We start from the raw sequence: 18,372 nt of genomic DNA, 5'->3' as shown, positions 1-18,372 counted from the left end.
AAATAAGGGTGTAATCAATCCCTAAAGGGAATGGAATTCATTGGATGTGGGATTTGATTTTGGTAAACTTCAGGACACAGAGAAAAGAAAAAAGGACATTGGTGATCCAGTGAGAAGGATTTCCCTAAATCTCTTATCATTTGAAGACCTCATGTTGATGCTGTTGGATAGTTCAAAAGAGACTAATTTTTTTTTTTATGTGAAGCAGAGCCAGATGTTGTATATGGAGTGAAAAGATCTCTAGCAGATGTGTCTGATTGGTTCTCCATTCTGATATCAGAGGAAGGAAGGTACCCAAGGAACTGGAAGTCTCCAGAAAAAGATACCTTTAGTGAAAGGTTCAAAGAAGTGGAGGAAGACATACCAGGTAGAAGAAAAACGATTGGGTCTAGACCAGAGATAGCCCAGAAAACCAGAAACCATTTGCTTGTTTCCCTGATCTACCATTGTTTGTATGGCATATTTTTTTTTTTCTGAAAGGTTCATGATTCACCAAGAATCTGCATTAAACCTATGAGATAGCTACAGGGAAATACTGCCCCCTTTCACACTAAGGAGGGGAGAATTCCATCCCTGCTTGCTCAAGGATGTTATTAGACACAAATCTCAAGGTTCAGGTTTTTCAACCTTCCATCCAGAATTCCACCCTCGAACAATATCATCAAATAAAGTGGGTCAGAATAATTAGCTGGCTTACCCTTTTATTTGCCTCCCCAAAATCAAAAGCAGCTGAGAGCATGGGCAGATGCTTCACTTCACTCTATAGGATTGCTTCACAACATTAACCTTAATCATATGCTACCCGGCAAGTAAGCTTCAGAGAAAACTCTAGGGGAGTCAGTTTATTTGGAATTTAACCAGATGTATTTCAGTCTCGATGAGACATCTTGAAACACAACATAAAATTTTATATAGGTTATTTGATTCTCACACCTCATAAATCGAATGCAGGGGAAACTCATCACCCCAACCTTTCCTGGTGAAGCAGTGGTAAGAGAGGGCAAGGAGATTTTCAGGACATTTGATGTGAGAACCCCACAGTTATCACCCTACAAGGTGAAGTTCAGAATCATATGAATTGAGGACTGGTCAGCACAAGGGATTTGTCTGTTCATCACCTTTGCACTCCTAGGCTTGAAGCCTGATTGAGCCAAAAGTATAAATGGCACAGCTGAGCCTCTTCTAGTCCCATTGGTCCAAGTCTTAAGATGTTCACAGAATTCCAATAGACTTCAAGTCAGAAGTTCACAAGGCTTCCAGCTCTGGGACTTCACAGGCAGGTTAGGTGGAAGCATACAGCAACATGGCACAGGCATTTCTATACAGTAGCCCAGCCAACAAGCTACCTAAGCTCAATATCACCATTAAATTTCTGTGAAGAACATTTTTAAAAGTTGTGTATAGCAAAAACAGTTGACCCTTCCCAAAATCTCCCACATAACTAAAATGGCTCCTTCACTCCCATCAAATCCCCCTGGGGGTCCTCCTCCTCTATCAAGTCCTTGCTCCACGCAATCATTTATGCCCATCCCCTCCTTGGCACCTCTCCTTCTCCTCTATATCATCAGGAAAGGGCACTCATATAGATCTTTAAGATTTGTAATTACTTTACATAGACAGGATGTCCCAAATGTCTTAGTGCCATTCAAAGTTCTAATTCCTTCAAAGTTTTAATTGTAACTTAAAAGTTAAAAGGTTTAAGCTTTAATAATTTGAAATAACACAAAGACTTTTGGGAGACCCTATTATTACTATAGTCAAACTTTAAAAACAATACCTTTCAGGCATAGTATTACAGTTATTATTAGCCTTGTTTTACTATTACTACTACTACTACTAGCTAACATTTATTAAGCTTTTACTATGTGCCTAGTACTGTGTTAAAGAGTTTATAAGTATCTCCATATCCTATAATAATTCATAATTACAATTCTAATAGCTAGTGGGTATTGTTAATAGCTAATAATGTTATAGGTATTATTAGTCTTATTTTTCTCCTATTAACAATAATTAACTTTATATAGGACTTATGTGTCAGATACTTTACAATTAATATTTTTGTATCTGTATAATAATTAATAAGTAGTATAATAACTAATACAGGTATTATTAGCCTTATTTTACTACTGTAGCAACTACCACTGAGTCCTTTTTATATAGTGCTTATTGTGCGTCAAAAAATAAATCCTTTATAATTATTATTTCATTTGATCCTCACAACAACCCTGGGGAGGGGAGGACATGGGAGAAAATATTATTATGCCCATTTTACAGTTAAAGAAACTGAAGTCACAGTTGAACTCAAATCTACCTAACTGCACTCTATCCACTGCATCACCCAGCTGCTTGATGTTAAAAATGTTCAGAGTGACATGTCTGCCCAGGGTCACAGAGATAATAAGTGTGAAGGGACATATATGAGCCAGCTGGCACAGTGCATAGTTCTGGTCTTGGAGTCATAAAAGCCTGACTTTGTTTCATGTCTTAGATACCACCTGTATGACTCTATTCAGGTCACTCAGCTTCTCTATTCTTTTCCTTTTCTGTAAAAGTGGAGTAAGAATAGGAACTACTTTACTCTCTCAAGTGAGAAATAAATGGGAAATATGGGAAATGCTCTTTCCAAAACTTACAATGATATGTAACTATTATTTTCCTGATTCTAAATCACATTTTTTTAAAATAACAATTTTATCTACTATATGACAACACATCAGAGAGTTTGGCCAGATACTCTCTAAGGTCCTTAATGACTTCCAGCTCTAAATTTGTGATTCTATTATTTTTAGAATATGCATAATAATAAAAAAATTATAAATACAATAATGTAAATAACATTTTAAGCACACTGTCACATCAGATGAGAATGCCTTCTCTGACAACCCCCCTAATTATGATCAAGCCAGATCTTGTCACCTTTTTTTTTTCTTTTTTTACTTAAGATGTGCTAAGGTCTTATACACATTCTCAAATAGTCTGTGCATGTTCTGTCTCTCCAACTAGACTTATATCCTGGAAGATGAATTCCTGTCTTTTATGTCTTTCATGGCTCATAATGTTATAATGGATGCTATAAGTAGCAAAGTTTTGTAGAAATAGTGTGAGTTAGAACAACAGACTCACAGAATAGAGAAGTGGTAAATGACTTGTCCATGGTCACACAGCTAGTGAGTGATTTCAGGATCGGAACTCAGGTTCTTTTTTTTTATTATTATTATTAAAGCTTTTTATTTTCAAAATCTAGGCATAGATAATTTTCAACATTCACCTTAACTAAACCTTATGTTCCAAATTTTTTTCCCTTCCTTCCCCTCACTCACTTCCCTAGATGGCAAGTAACCCAATATATGTTAAACATATGCAATTCTTCTGTACATGTTTCCACAATTATCATGCTGCACGCGCACACACACACACACAATGAGATCAAAAAGGGAAAAAGGGAGAAAGAAAAAAAGCAAGCAAGCAACAACAAAAAGTGAAAATATTATGTTGTGATCCACAGTCCCCACAGTCTTCTCTCTGGGTACAGATGGCTCTTCTCATCAACAGTCTATTAGAACTAACCTGAATCACCTCACTGTTGAAGAGAGCCACATCCATCAGAACTGATCATTTTATAATCTTGTTGTGTACAATGTTCGCTTGCTTCTACTCACTTCCCTCAGGATCAATTCACATAAGCCTCTCCAGATCTCTCTGAAATCATCCTGCTGGCATTATTACTGGGCTTATATCCCAAAGAGATTTTAAAGAAGGGCAAGGGACCTGTATGTGCAGAATGTTTGTGGCAGCCCTCTTTGTGGTGGCCAGAAACTGGAAACTACGTGGATGCCCCTCAATTGGAGAATGGCTGAATAAATTGTGGTATATGAATGTTATGGAATATTATTATTCTGTAAGAAATGACCAACAGGATGATTTCAGAAAGGCCTGGAGAGACTTCCATGAACTGATGCTGAATGAAATGAGCAGGACCAGGAGATCATTATATACTTCAATAACAATATGATATAATGATCAATTCTGATGGACATGGGCCTCTCCAACAATGAGATGAATCAAATAGTTCCAATAGAGCAATAATGAACTGAACCAGCTACACCCATCGAAAGAACTCTGAGAGATGACTATGAACTACTACATAGAATTCCCAATCCCTCTATTTTTGTCCACCTGCATTTTGGATTTCCTTCACAGGCTAATTGTACACTATCTCAAAGTCTGATTCTTTTTGTACAGCAAAATAACTGTTTGGACATGTATACATATATTGTATTTAACTTATACTTTAACATATTTAACATGTATTGGTCAACCTGCCATCTGGGGGAAGGGATGGGAGAAAGGAGGGGAAAAGTTGAAACAAAAGGTTTTGCAATTGTCAATGCTGGAAAATTACCTATGCATAAAATTTTTGTAAAAATTAATTAAATTAATTTTTTTAAATCATCCTGCTGATCATTTCTTATAGAAATAATATTCCATAACATTCATATATCATAACTTATTCAGCCATTCTCCAACTGATGGGCATTCAGTTTCCAGTTTCTGGCCACTACAAAAAAGGTTGCTACAAACATTTTTGCACATGTGGCTCCTTTTCCTTTTTTTATAATCTCTTTGGGATACAGACTTAGTAGAAATACTGCTGGATCAAAGGATATGCTTAGTTCGACACTCTTTGAGCATATGAATTCAGGTTCTTTTAATTCTAAATCCCATTTGTTTTTCCACTGTACCATGTTGAACTTCAGGGTCATAAATAATAATAATAATAATTACTAACCTTTAAATAACCTACTATGTGCCATCTTATTGCCCCTAATAAGATACTTATTAAGGTGTATATAATGATGATATATGCTATTGACATTTATATTGTACTTTAAAGATTATAGAGTGTTTTCTTTATAACAACCTAGTGAAGTAGGCAGGGAAGTATTATATTAAAGACAAGAAAATTAGGACTCAGAGAGGTCATAATTTGCCCAGATACCCTATGGTCAGCAAATGCTAGAACTTAGACTGGAAATTAATTCTTTGTTTTCCTTTTAATTAATTCACTTAATATCTATTGAATGCTTGCTATATAGTCATTAAAAACAAAACCCATTGTGAACATAAAATAAAATGAGAAAAATATATCAGAAATGCTTTGTGAGTCTTTAAAGCACTAATATAAATAGTAGTTCTTATTTTTATTGCCACTATCATTGTTATTGACATTGGACAAGCCACTTAACATGTTTGCCTGTTTCCTCATCTGTAAAATGGAAATGATAATATTACTACCTATTTCCCAGATTTGTTGTAAAGAACAAATGAAATTATATATATATATATATATATATATATATATATATATATATATATGTATATATATATATATACATATATATATATATACAAAACCCTTAGCATATAATAGGCAATTAATAAATGCTTCTTCTCTTCCCTTCCCTTACAATTATTGCTATAAGCACTAAAATTGTGTTTCAGAGTAGGTGGTCATTTGCATTGATGGACAGACTTTTCCTGACCCAGAACTCCCTAAATTGATGAACTAATTAATATAAAATGAAATTGGTATTATCAGTAGTAGGCACTCAAATAATGTTTCCACACACACACTGGCTAAAACTTCTATAATGGCCATGGGCCAAATGCCTTTACCTGTTAAATTTTCTACTGTTGCTGGTATGCCAGTGGACAAACTCCCAGTTTGCAGGCAGTATAATATAACTTGCAATCCATAGCACATGTCCAGGAAAAATTAGAAGCTTGTAGGAAGAGGACACATTTGCAAAGGACACATGCACCTGGACCCATTTATTAAATTTGCAGAAAGGACAGTGTCTGCCAAGAAGCCAGTCACTATGACCCTGTTTCAACCTATGCTGAAGATGGGATAAGGAGTGGGGTGGGTGATAGGGGGTTGGAAAGAGGGGATGGGGCTGCTGGTGTTGATTCACAGAGATTCAGTGAGATGTACTGGGGGTTTATGTTCGCAAAGTGTTTTACTTTTAAAGCCTGTATTCTTTCATCTTGTCACAGGCTATAACTTTCCGATTGAACTCTATTGCTATCTCTGGTCAGGGTGTATGTTTGTTCGCTCATGTCAATCATTTCTTTTTTGTATCCTTCACTGGCTGCAACTCAGAGGGTGCCAGGTGGTTCTTACTCTCGACTCTATTGATGTGGGTTATTTTTATTATATTATTTTTCTCTCATGCTTCATAACCTATCAAGGTCTCAAATCTTCAGTGAACAGAAGGTAATCCAAGAAGCAAAACTGAGCTGGTACATTTGAGAGAATTTTGATGGAAAATGATTTGAGAGAGTTTAATGTGCCACATTGCAGTGTGCTCTGCAGTCCTTACTCATTTTCAGGGTGATAGTAATATTTCATGTTCAGTAACACCTTTCATGTAAAGGCATTCAACTACTTCCTCAGCATTAATTCATTAATCTTCACTTCATGAACAAGCCACGCCACAACAATCTTTCCTCTCTTGTCTCCATTGCCCCTTCAGAGGACAATATGCAATGTCCTTTTGTTATCTGGTGAACACTTATCCAGCAGCCTCAATGCTCCATATTGAATATATCTGAGAACCTGAAAAAAAAGAAGGAGGGGGAAAAAGTGATTGAGCAGTCTACATAGAAATCACAAAGTCTATGTAATGATGCATTTTAATTATAGCCAAGACCATGATGAAGTGCTGGACTTGGAGCCCCAAAGATCGAGACTCAACTCTTGCCTCAGACACTTACTAGCTCTGTGACTGTACCTAATTAAAATGAGGGGGATGAATTAGATGACACCTCAGTTTCCTTCTAGCTCTAGTTCTCTGACCCTAGGCACTCTTATTTTAGACACAGTTCCAACATACTCAAATAATTTCCCTATTCAATAGGCATTATGTGCTAAAGACCGAGGATACAAAGAATAGAATCTGTATGAGATTAGAAATAGCAAATTATAGGTAAGGACTGAGACAACAAGGGACAGGAATGCTGCTAGCAGAAAAAAAAATTAGCTTCTGGCACATAAGTGCTTAATAAATGCCACTTGGTTGATTGACAGCTTAAGAGTAAGAGAGAACATAGACCAAAAAACAATAAAAAGAGGATTTTAGAATTCAAAAAGTGCCAATATCTGGAATCATTTAATATATGAGACTGTTTGCCATAGTCCCTTTGGAAGTATTTATGAGACATAACACAAGTGACATCATAATGAAGATCTGAAGTCGTCAAAAAGAAACAAAGGATGTTCAACATACTCTGCTTAAGAAGGAAGAGAAGAGTATCATAATCATACATTTTAGAGTTTTATTCAAAGTGGTTAAAATAAAAATAGATTTAATGCTTTAAATAGGAGAGCTGTAGCTTTGTGGAAAAGTCACTTAAAGAAAACTTTCATTCTCCAGAAATGATGGGAAAATGAGATGTTTTTTGACCAATATTCATCTGCAAAGGACTAAGGCATTGGCAGATTACAGAACGGAAATACCCAATCTTAGTTTTAAGCCTCCCTTCCCCTTCTTGGCCCTTGTGAAGGGTAGACAGGAGCTGTCTTGGCACATTCCCTGAAGTAACACCAGAAGGTACATCCCTTGTTTAAGTAACATAAATGTGATGCCATGCTGTAGTAAAAATACATCCGTTCCAGCAGGCAGCAACAGCATCACAAAAGGCTTGTTACTGCCTGAAGAGATTTTTGTTAGGTTGATGGAGTTGAAGGGAAAGGAGAGCATCTTACTGAACTTACTGTTTGAAAATATGAAATTTTTCAAAATATGAAAATCTCTTGATGTTCCAGAAATATTTATCAAGAACCATCATAGCACCTATCAGGAAAAAAATAGCCAATACATTTGAGCTTCCAGAAAACAAACAGGATTTGCCAGTAATACCACACTAGTTATACCTGCTTCTTCTTCTTTCTACATATAACTCAAGAGTTTGCATTTAAAAGTCAGCCTAACCATGCTACTTAACCTTGAGATGATTTTTGAAGGTCACTAAAGTGTATTTGAGGAATAAAGGATGAGAGTTTTCAGTGATTCCATTTAGGGAGGAACAAAGAATTCTACTACATAGACCATAGAAAAATAGCATCTTTTCCAGTTTTTTCACCCAACTCAAAGTTTGCCTTGTCACTATTCTCCCACTGATACCTTCTGACTTCCTTCAAGTCTCAGCTAAAGTCCCATCTTCTGTAAAAAAAGCCTTTTCTAAGGCTCTCAATCTTATTGCCTTGCTCTAAGATTATCTATGCCCAGTTTATCCTGTATATTTTTATTTGTACATTACTGTTTACATATCCCCACCATTAGATTTTAAGCTCACTAAATAATTTTGCTTGTTTGTTTTTGTTTTTTGCCTTTCTTTGTAACTCCAATGTTTAGTACTGTGTCTCACATAGTAGGTACTTAATAAATACTCATTTACTTACTAATTGACTTCCTGTTGAGCTATTGAGCCCAAGGGCCATGAGCCAAAAAGCTAGAGCTTTGGGATGAGTTGAGGTGGGGATGATTTTCGCAAGGCAGAAGAGCCCCATGGGCAGTCACTCCAGGATTTCTTCACACTCTGACCAATCCAAGGAAATGACCACATCTGGCTTTAGCCCCAGAACATTGCTCTGATCCTCAGCTGGCTTTCAAGATTGGAACGCACTTCTGTTCAAAGTAACAGCCCCAGGCAGATTCACAGCAGCCTAGCCAAGCATATTCTACTCCTCAAAAAAAAAAATCAGCCCACTGCCACAGTTTTTGGGGGTTTTTTGTGTTTTTTTTTAAAGAACTGCTTTGATCCCTTGCTGTTTTTCAGACCCAGAGAAAGTTTTGCCAGGCTACAGTGTAACTTTAAAGAAAAGCGAATTTGGCTTTCACACCCCAATAGAGACTAACCAAGAAAATAAACTAGAAATACCGGGAGAACAACTTGCTGGGGTCAAGATGAAGAACTGCTCCCTAAAACCCCCGGTAACTGTCTACCTCCTCAATTAATATTTAGGCTTATATTTAGATACCCAAGGTAAGTGATAAACCTGTTATTTGCAGGTCTTTTTAAAAGCCTTTTTACAGTATGTTATTTTGATGTGTATTTCCAGTGTCCTCTGACTGTAAGAAAAATGATACTTTGGAAGTAATGAAAAGTAAGCCAGTTCCCAAATCTTTCCTTGCTAATTTTACCCCCAAAATGAATACAAGAGATTGATGCTGGGGGTAGAGGAAGAAAGGGAGCTGATGTTCCAATAATTCCCATCTTCAATACACTTAATCAATGAAACAATATAGGCTGATAAGAATCTAACAGCTGCAAAGTTACTCAAATGAATCTAATGAGTTCACTAATGTGAAATGCTGGGAGCCTTTTATTATTTCTCCTGACATCATAAGAATATAAGAGCACATGGGAGGCACTTAGACTAGAAAAGCAATGTGGTGAAAGTGAGTAGATAGAACATGGATGGGACTTAATCTTGGAATTAGGAAAACACAACTTTGAATCCTGTCTCAAAGACTTACTGGCTGTGGAGCAGTCAATATCTGTGCTTCAATTTATTCCTTTCTAAAGGTGGGCAGAAAAAGGTAGAGTCAATGATTCTAACATCTCTTCCAGTTTTTAATCTCTGGTCTTATGATTCTCCCTTGAATCTTGAAGGTCACAGCAGCTCTGCCTCAGGATGGATAGAGGGCTATGGCAGGCACAAAGACCTGAGTTCAGATCCATCTCAGACATTTACTAATTATGGATATGACCCTGAGCAAGTCTCATACCTTTGATTGCCTCAGCTTACTCACTGTAAAATAGGGATAATAATAACATCTACTTCGGAAGTTTTGTGAGGATTAAATGAGATAATATTTATAAAGTGTTAGCACAGTGCCTATCATATAGTAAGCACTTAGTAAATGCTAATTATTATTATTATTCTAATTTTTCATCTGTGATTCTACAACAGTTCCACAACAGTAAATACAATGCATTGATCATTTACATTTTCTTATGTTTTATCATGTTTGATAATTTGTACATTATGCAAATTATAACAAATCATTAATTTAATTTGATTAAAATATAAGGTAAGGAAATTATTTGTGCAGATTATGGAAATTGGAGAGGTATAAGAATGTTTTTGCAGAAATCAGGAATACCACTACATTAATTTTTGAAACTTTTCCACTAGTAATAAATATAACAACAGAGTTAAAGAGAAAACTGATCCAGCCTCTGGAAACTAATATAGATGGATACTCTGAAACTAACCTGATACTTGAGAGTGTTGGAAGTTAGAAGTCCAAAATCTTTTCTTGCTAATTTTACTCCCAAAATGAATACAAAGGATTGATCCTGGTAGAGTAGGAGAGGAAAGAGATCTAATGTTCCAAAAATTAATCTATCACAGTGATTCATTAACCCTTTGAGTTTTGTGATAGTTTAAAAAAAGTTTAATGGCCTCTTAATTAATAATTAAGAGCTAAATTATATTACATCTTCTAAGTTGTAACTTATTTAATTAAAATATATTTGTATTTAATTAAATATATAAAATAAATAAATATAATATGAAATCTTATGGATAACAATAAGCATCTGAAATCTTGCTCCATCTTCGACTCTCATGTTCTACTCTCTTCTTAACTTTTCCAGTCTTACATGTACTCCCTTCATAGCCCCATTTCCAACTTCATCCCAATCATTCCTCATGTACTCTCTGATCCCGTATCACTGCCCTCCCTGAACAAGATACTCCATTCCTTGCATAGGATAGTTTTCTCTGACCATCCCCCATTCCTAGAATGTTCTATCTTCTCAATTCTGTATACTCACTTCCCTTTTCTAAAGACCAGATTAAAAGCTCATCTTTTAGAAAAAAGCTCTCTCAAGCCCTTTCTAATTCTAATAATGATTTCCTCCTTATCCTTCATATACCTTACTTTGTAGATATTTCTCTATGTTTTGATTCCCCATCATGATGTAGCTGCTTGAGGACACGGATTGTATTTTGCCTCATTTTGTATCTCTAGCATTTAAAACAAGTGCCTAGCCTATAATAAACCCATAGTAAAGAATTTTTGTGGATTAATTGATTAATTGCTGGCATACTCCTTTTAATTCTTACTGAATGTCCTGCATAAGTACATAATATTTTATATTAATTAAACTACATAAGATACTTGTAATTACTTCATAATTAGAGTTTAGTAATTTTATAAAGTTTTCACAATTATAGGTAAAATAAGTTTTATAATTATAATCACACAATATAAGATTTACTTGGGGGTAAAAGTGATCATTGTAATTATTGTAAATACAATTTAAAAATCTAAAAGAATATTATGATTAATAGATTAAATTATCTTGGAGATTCACAAAAAATTTTTGTTGTCATTGAAAGGAATTGGCAGGGTAAAAAACACTGGGAATCACTGGCTTATGCTTTATATTTTCTTCTACCACCTTTGCTTTCAAAGGAGTAGAGAAAAGATATAAATCACTCAAGAATTTTCATTAATCCTGCAACAAACAAGGATTTAGAATTTTGGTGACAATTCATCATCATCCTCAACTTATTCCTTTGGAACTAATCACATGCCACCAGCATTACTTTTGGGAATGAGGGGAAAATGTAGCAGGGAACTTGTGCCACATGTCTCTCAAGTCTCTACTTAATTATAGAGAAAGAAACTCAGCTAATCCAGGACTGGTATAGTCAGGAATGATTGTACACATGGGCAGAAAGGCTTGAGCTGAATTTGGATGATAGAAGGTCCTTTCCTCCAAATAATCCCCTTTCGGACTTCCGGCCAAAATGGCGGCGTGGAGGCAGACAGCCGCTTGAGCTCCATGTTTTCTCTCAGGACTTACTTCATGACAAGCCTCAGAGTTAATGCTTGACAGGAAAAGAAACCCACAAATAATCACCAACAGACGACATCCTTGAAATTCGCCAGAGAAGGCCTGTGTTTGCTCAGAGGAGAGTCAAACAGACTGGGCACAGACTGAGGGTAGGCAGCCAGAGCTAGACAGGCAGCTCACACAGCTCAGACAGCAGTGGAAAGGGTACGATCTCTGCCTTTTCTGCAAAAAGACTTTTACCCCGCTGTGGATACTCCATCTTGGCAGCAAGCCAGGAGCAGCAGAAAGGTGTAAACACCTGAGGTGAAGATTAAAACCCCAGAAAGCTAGCATCTCTCGGAACCGGCCACCCCCAACCCCCACCTGGACTGACTCAGCTTGTTCTCAGAGCCTCAGAGTGCAGATGCAGTGCAGCCATCATTGTTCTGTTAGTGGCTCTCTGCTGCCTTACCCCCAGTCTGTAGAGGAAGCCCATTAACACCATCCAGCCCCATCCCCCCCAAAACAGACCAATTGTTTCTCTTGTCAATTTGTTTTCTTCTATTCTATTCTTGACAAAATGAACAAAAAATTTAAAAAGGCTCTAACCATTGACAGCTTCTGTATGGAGAGAGAGCAGACTTCAAATACTGAGGAGACTAAAAACAGACTGTCCCCAGAGGAACCCCCTAAAGGGGATATGATCTGCTCCTCAATCCAAAAGAACCTCATAGAGGAAATCAAAAAGGCTCTCACAAGAGAGCTAGAAGAGGAATTGGAAAAGGAAAGGGAATCTTGGAAAGAGAGCCTGGAGAAGTCATCCAGAGTGGATAAAGAGATCAAACCACTGAGAAATAAAATTAGTGAATTAGAAAAGGCAAACAACTCCAAGGAAAACAGGATTAGTGAGCTGGAAAAGGTAAACAACTCCAAGGAAAACAGGATTAGTGAGCTGGATAAAGAAATCAGCTCTCTAAAAAATAAAATGGATAAAATGGAAAAAAATTCCATAGAAGATAAAAATACAATTGGACAATTACAAAAAGATATTAAAAAGTGAGTGAAGAAAATACATCATTGAAAATCAGACTCGAACAAGTAGAAATGAATGACTCAAGGAGAAAGCAAGAGGTAGTCAAGCAAAACCAGAGAAATGAAACAATTGAAAAGAATGTCAAGTACCTTATTAGAAAGACAACAGACCTGGAAAACAGGTCCAGGAGAGACAATTTGAGAATAATCAGACTCCCTGAAAAATGTGAGGAAAAAAAGAGCTTGGACACTGTTTTCAAGGAAATTATCAAAGGGAACTGCCCAGACGTTTTGGAAACAGAGGGTAAAATAGACATTGAAAAAATTCATTGATCACCTACTGAAAGGGACCCTAGCAATATAGTGGCCAAGTTCAAGAACCATCAGACAAAGGAAAAAATACTTGAAACTGCTAAAAAAAAGCAATTCAGATATGGAAAAGCCACAATAAGGATAAACCAGGATCTAGCAGCATGCACATTAAAAGAACAAAGGGCCTGGAACATGATATTCCGAAAGATTAAGGAATTTGGTATGTAGCCAAGAATAACTTATCCAGCAAAAATGAGCATCATTTTCCAGGGAAGAAGATGGACATTTAACGAAATAAATGAATTTCATCTATTCTTGATGAAAAAACCAGAACTACATAAAATGTTTGATCTTCAAATACAGAACTCAAGAGATTACTAAAAAGGTAAAAAGAAATCTTGAGAACTATACTTCTGGCATAAAAATATGTGAAGAAGGTATGTATAATTTGTCCTAGAAACTAGAGGTGGAAAGGATATTATATCATAAAAAAAAGTGTAAAGTGGTGGTACTACATCTCATGAAGAGGCAAAGGTAACCTATTATATCTGAGAGAAAGAAAGGAAGGAGATGAATATAGTGTGTATCAATAGACATATCTGATTTATGGTGAAACTTCTTCCACTTCATTGAAAAGTGAGAGGGAAGGAGTAAGCTAAGGGGAAGGGAATACAGAAATTGTGAGGAAAGGGGGTAAAATAAGGGGAGGAACTTTAAGGTGAGGAAGGGATACTAAAAAGGGAGGGCTGTGAAAAGGAAGTGGTGTTCACAAGTTTAATACTGGGTTGGGGGGTAAGAGGGAAGGAAAGGGGAAAAGCATAAGCAAGGGTTAATAGGGTGGCAAGCAATATAGAATTAGTCATTCTAACCATAAATGTGAATGGGGCAAACTGCCTCATAAAGAGGAAGCAGTTAGCAGACTGGATTAAAAGTCAGAATCCTACTATATGTTGTTTATAGGAAACACACCTGAAACAGGGTGATACATTCAGAATAAAAGTAAAAGGGTGGAGCAGAATCTACTATGCTTCAGGTGAACCCAAAAAAGCAGGGGTAGCCATCCTCATCTCAGATCAAACAAAAACAAAAATTGATCTAATTAAAAGAGATAAGGAAGGGCATTATATCCTGCTAAAGGGTAGCATCAATAATGAAGCAGTATCAATATTAAACATATATGCACCAAGTGGCCAAGCATCTAAATTCTTAAAAGAGAAATTAAGAGAGCTGCAAGAAGACATAGACAGCAAAACTATAATAGTGGGAGATCTCAACCTCGCACTCTCAGAATTAGATAAATCAAACCACAAAATAAATAAGAAAGAAGTCAAAGAGGTAAATAGAATACTAGAAAAGTTTGATATGATAGATCTTTGGCAAAAGCTAAATGGAGACAGAAAGGAGTATACTTTCTTCTCAGCAGTTCATGGAACCTATACAAAAATTGATCATATACTAGGGCATAAAAACCTCAAAATCAAATGCAATAAGGCAGAAATAGTAAATGCATCCTTTTCAGACCACAATGCAATCAAAATTACATTTAATAAAAAGCCAGGGGAAAATAGACCAAAAAATAATTGGAAACTAATCTTATACTAAAGAATGATTTACCCAACAGCAAATCATAGGCATAATTAATAACTTCACCCAAGAAAATGACAATAATGAGACATCATACCAAAATGTGTGGGATACAGCCAAAGCAGTAATAAGGGGAAGTTTTATATCTCTACAGGCCTACTTGCATAAAATAGAGAAAGAGAGGGCCAACGAATTGGGCTTACAACTAAAATTACTGGAAAAGGAACAAATTAAAAACCCCCAGACAAACACAAAACTGGAAATTCAAAAAATAAAAGGTGAGATTAATAAAATTGAAAGTAAAAAAAAAACTATTGAATTAATAAAACTAAGAGTTGGTTCTATGAAAAAACCAACAAAATAGACAAACCCATAGTAAACCTGATTAAAAAAAGGAAAGAGAAAAAGCAAATTATTAGTCTTGAAAATGAAAAGGGAGAACTCACCACTAATGAAGAGGAAATTAGAACAATAGTTAGGAGCTACTTTGCTCAACTTTATGCCAATCAATTCAATAACTTAAATGAAATGGAAGAATACCTTCAAAAATATAGCTTGCCCAGATTAACAGAGGAAGAAGTAAGTAGTCTAAATAGTCCCATCTCAGAAAAAGAAATAGAACAAGCTATTAACCAACTCTCTAAGAAAAAATCCCCAGGACCAGATGGATTTACATGTGAATTCTACCAAACATTTTAAGAACAACTAACTCCAATGCTATATAAACTATTTGAAAAAATAGGGATTGAAGGAGTCCTACCAAATTCCTTTTATGACACAGACATGGTACTGATACCTAAACCAGGTAGATCAAAAACTGAGGAAGAAAACTATAGACCAATTTCCTTAATGAACATTGATGCTAAAATCTTAAATAAGATATTAGCAAAAAGACTTCAGAAAATCATCCCCAGGATAATACACTATGACCAAGTGGATTTATACCAGGAATGCAGGGCTGGTTTAATATTAGGAAAACTATTAGTATAATTGACCATATTAATAATCAAATTAATAAAAACCATATGATCATCTCAATAGATGCAGAAAAAGCATTTGATAAAATCCAACATCCATTCCTACTAAAAACACTTGAGAGCATAGGAATAAATGGACTATTCCTTAAAATAATAACGAGCATATATTTAAAACCTTCAGTAAACATCATATGTAATGGCAATAAACTAGAACCTTTCCCTATAAGATCAGGAGTGAAACAAGGTTGCCCACTATCACCATTACTATTCAATATAGTACTAGAAACTCTAGCCTCGGCAATAAGAGCCAAGAAAGAGATTCAAGGAATTAGAGTAGGAAATGAGGAAATCAAATTATCCCTCTTTGCAGATGACATGATGGTATACTTAGAGAACCCCAAAGACTCTGCTAAAAAGCTATTAGAAATAATTCAGAATTTTAGCAAAGTTGCAGGATACAAAATAAATCCACATAAATCCTCAGCATTTTTATACATTACCAACACAATCCAACAGCAAGAGATACAAAGAGAAATTCCATTCAAAATAACAGTTGATAGTATAAAATATTTGGGAATATATCTACCAAAGGAGAGTCAGGAATTATATGAGCAAAATTACGAAACACTTGCCACAAAAATAAAGTCAGATTTAAATAATTGGAAAGACATTCAGTGCTCTTGGATAGGCCAAGTGAATATAATTAAGATGACAATACTCCCTAAACTAATCTATTTATTTAGTGCTATACCAATCAGACTCCCAAGAAACTATTTTAATGACCTAGAAAAAATAACAACAGAATTCATATGGAACCACAAAAGGTCGAGAATTTCAAGGGAAGTAATGAAAAAAAAAATTAAGTGAAGGTGGTCTAGCTGTACCTTATCTAGAACTGTATTATAAAGCAACAGTCACCAAAACCATTTGGTATTGCCTAAGAAATAGACTAGTTGATCAGTGGCATAGGTTAGGTTCACAGAGCAAGATACTGAATAAAAATAGCAATCTAGTGTTTGAAAAACCCAAAGATCCCAAATTTGGGGATAAGAATTCATTATTTGACAAAAACTGCTGGGAAAACTGGAAATTAGTATGGCAGAAACTAGGCATGGACCCACATTTAACACCACATACTAAGATAAGATCAAAATGGGTCCAAGATTTAGGCATAAAGAATGAAATTATAAATAAATTGGAGGAACATGGGATAGTTTACCTCTCAGACTTGTGGAGGAGGAAGGAGTTTGTATCCAAGGGAGAACTAGAGACCATTATTGATCACAAAATAGAAAATTTTGATTACACCAAATTAAAAAGTTTCTGCAAAAATAAAACTAATGCAAACAAGATTAGAAGGGAAGTAACAAATTGGGAAAACATTTTTACAGTTAAAGGTTCTGATAAAGGCCTCATCTCCAAAATATACAGAGAATTGACTTTAATTTATAAGAAATCAAGCCATTCTCCAATTGATAAATGGTCAAAGGATATGAACAGACAATTTTCAGATGATGAAATTAAAATTATTTCCACTCATATGAAAGAGTGTTCCAAATCACTATTGATCAGAGAAATGCAAATTAAGACAACTCTGAGATATCATTACACACCTGTCAGATTGGCTAAGATGACAGGAACAAATAACGATGAATGTTGGAGGGGCTGTGGGAAAACTGGGACACTGATGCATTGTTGGTGGAGTTGTGAAAGAATCCAACCATTCTGGAGAGCAATCTGGAATTATTCCCAAAAAGTTATCAAAATGTGCATAGCCTTTGACCCAGCAGTGCTACTACTGGGCTTATATCCCAAGGAAATACTAAAGAAGGGAAAGGGACCTGTATGTGCCAAAATGTTTGTGGCAGCCCTTTTCATAATGGCTAGAAGCTGGAAGATGAATGGATGTCCATCAATTGGAGAATGGTTGGGTAAATTATGGTATATGAATGTTATGGAATATTATTGTTCTGTAAGAAATGACCAACTGGAGGAATACAGAGAGGCTTGGAGAGACTTACATCAACTGATGCTGAGTGAAACGAGCAGAACTAGGGGATCATTATACACTTCAACAATGATACTGTACGAGGATGTATTCTGATGGAAGTGGATATCTTCAACATAGAGAAGAGCTAATCCAATTCCAATTGATCAATGATGGACAGGATCAGCTACATCCAGAAAAGGAACACTGGGAAATGAGTGTAAACTGTGAGCATTGTTTTGTTTTGTTTGGTTTTGTTTCTCTTCCCAGATTATTTTTACCTTGCGAATACAATCCTTCCTTTGTAACAACAACAACAAAATTCGGTTCTGCACATATATATTGAACCTAGGATATACTATAAGATATTTAACATGTATGGGAATGCCTGCCATCTAGGGGAAGGCGTGGAGGGAAGGAGGGGAAAAACTCGGAACAGAAGGGAGTACAAGGGATAATGTTGTAAAAAAAAAAAATTACCTATGCATATGTACTGTCAAAGAAAATGTTATAATTATAAAAATTAATAAAAAAAGATAAAATTATAGGAAAATATTTACTTAAAAAAAAACAAATAATCCCCTTTCCTCTTACTCTGAATGATTGTGACAAAAGGTCATTTGG

General features: G+C 35.6%; 1 long non-coding RNA gene across 2 annotated transcripts in view; it reads right to left on the bottom strand.

The window, feature by feature from the left end:
* Positions 1-5,824: 5,824 nt before the first annotated feature.
* Positions 5,825-18,372, bottom strand: part of LOC141541136 (uncharacterized) — a 206,947-nt gene continuing 194,399 nt past the window's right edge. For both annotated transcript variants that reach the window (XR_012481663.1, XR_012481664.1), the window contains one exon: positions 5,825-6,619. This is a non-coding gene — a long non-coding RNA (uncharacterized LOC141541136). The remainder of the gene's footprint in view (positions 6,620-18,372) is intronic.

Source organism: Sminthopsis crassicaudata, chromosome 4, assembly GCF_048593235.1.
Source record: "Sminthopsis crassicaudata isolate SCR6 chromosome 4, ASM4859323v1, whole genome shotgun sequence".
Lineage (NCBI taxonomy): Eukaryota > Metazoa > Chordata > Mammalia > Dasyuromorphia > Dasyuridae > Sminthopsis > Sminthopsis crassicaudata.
Note: the sequence above shows the minus strand (reverse complement) of the source record. Positions and strands in the feature narration are given on the sequence as shown.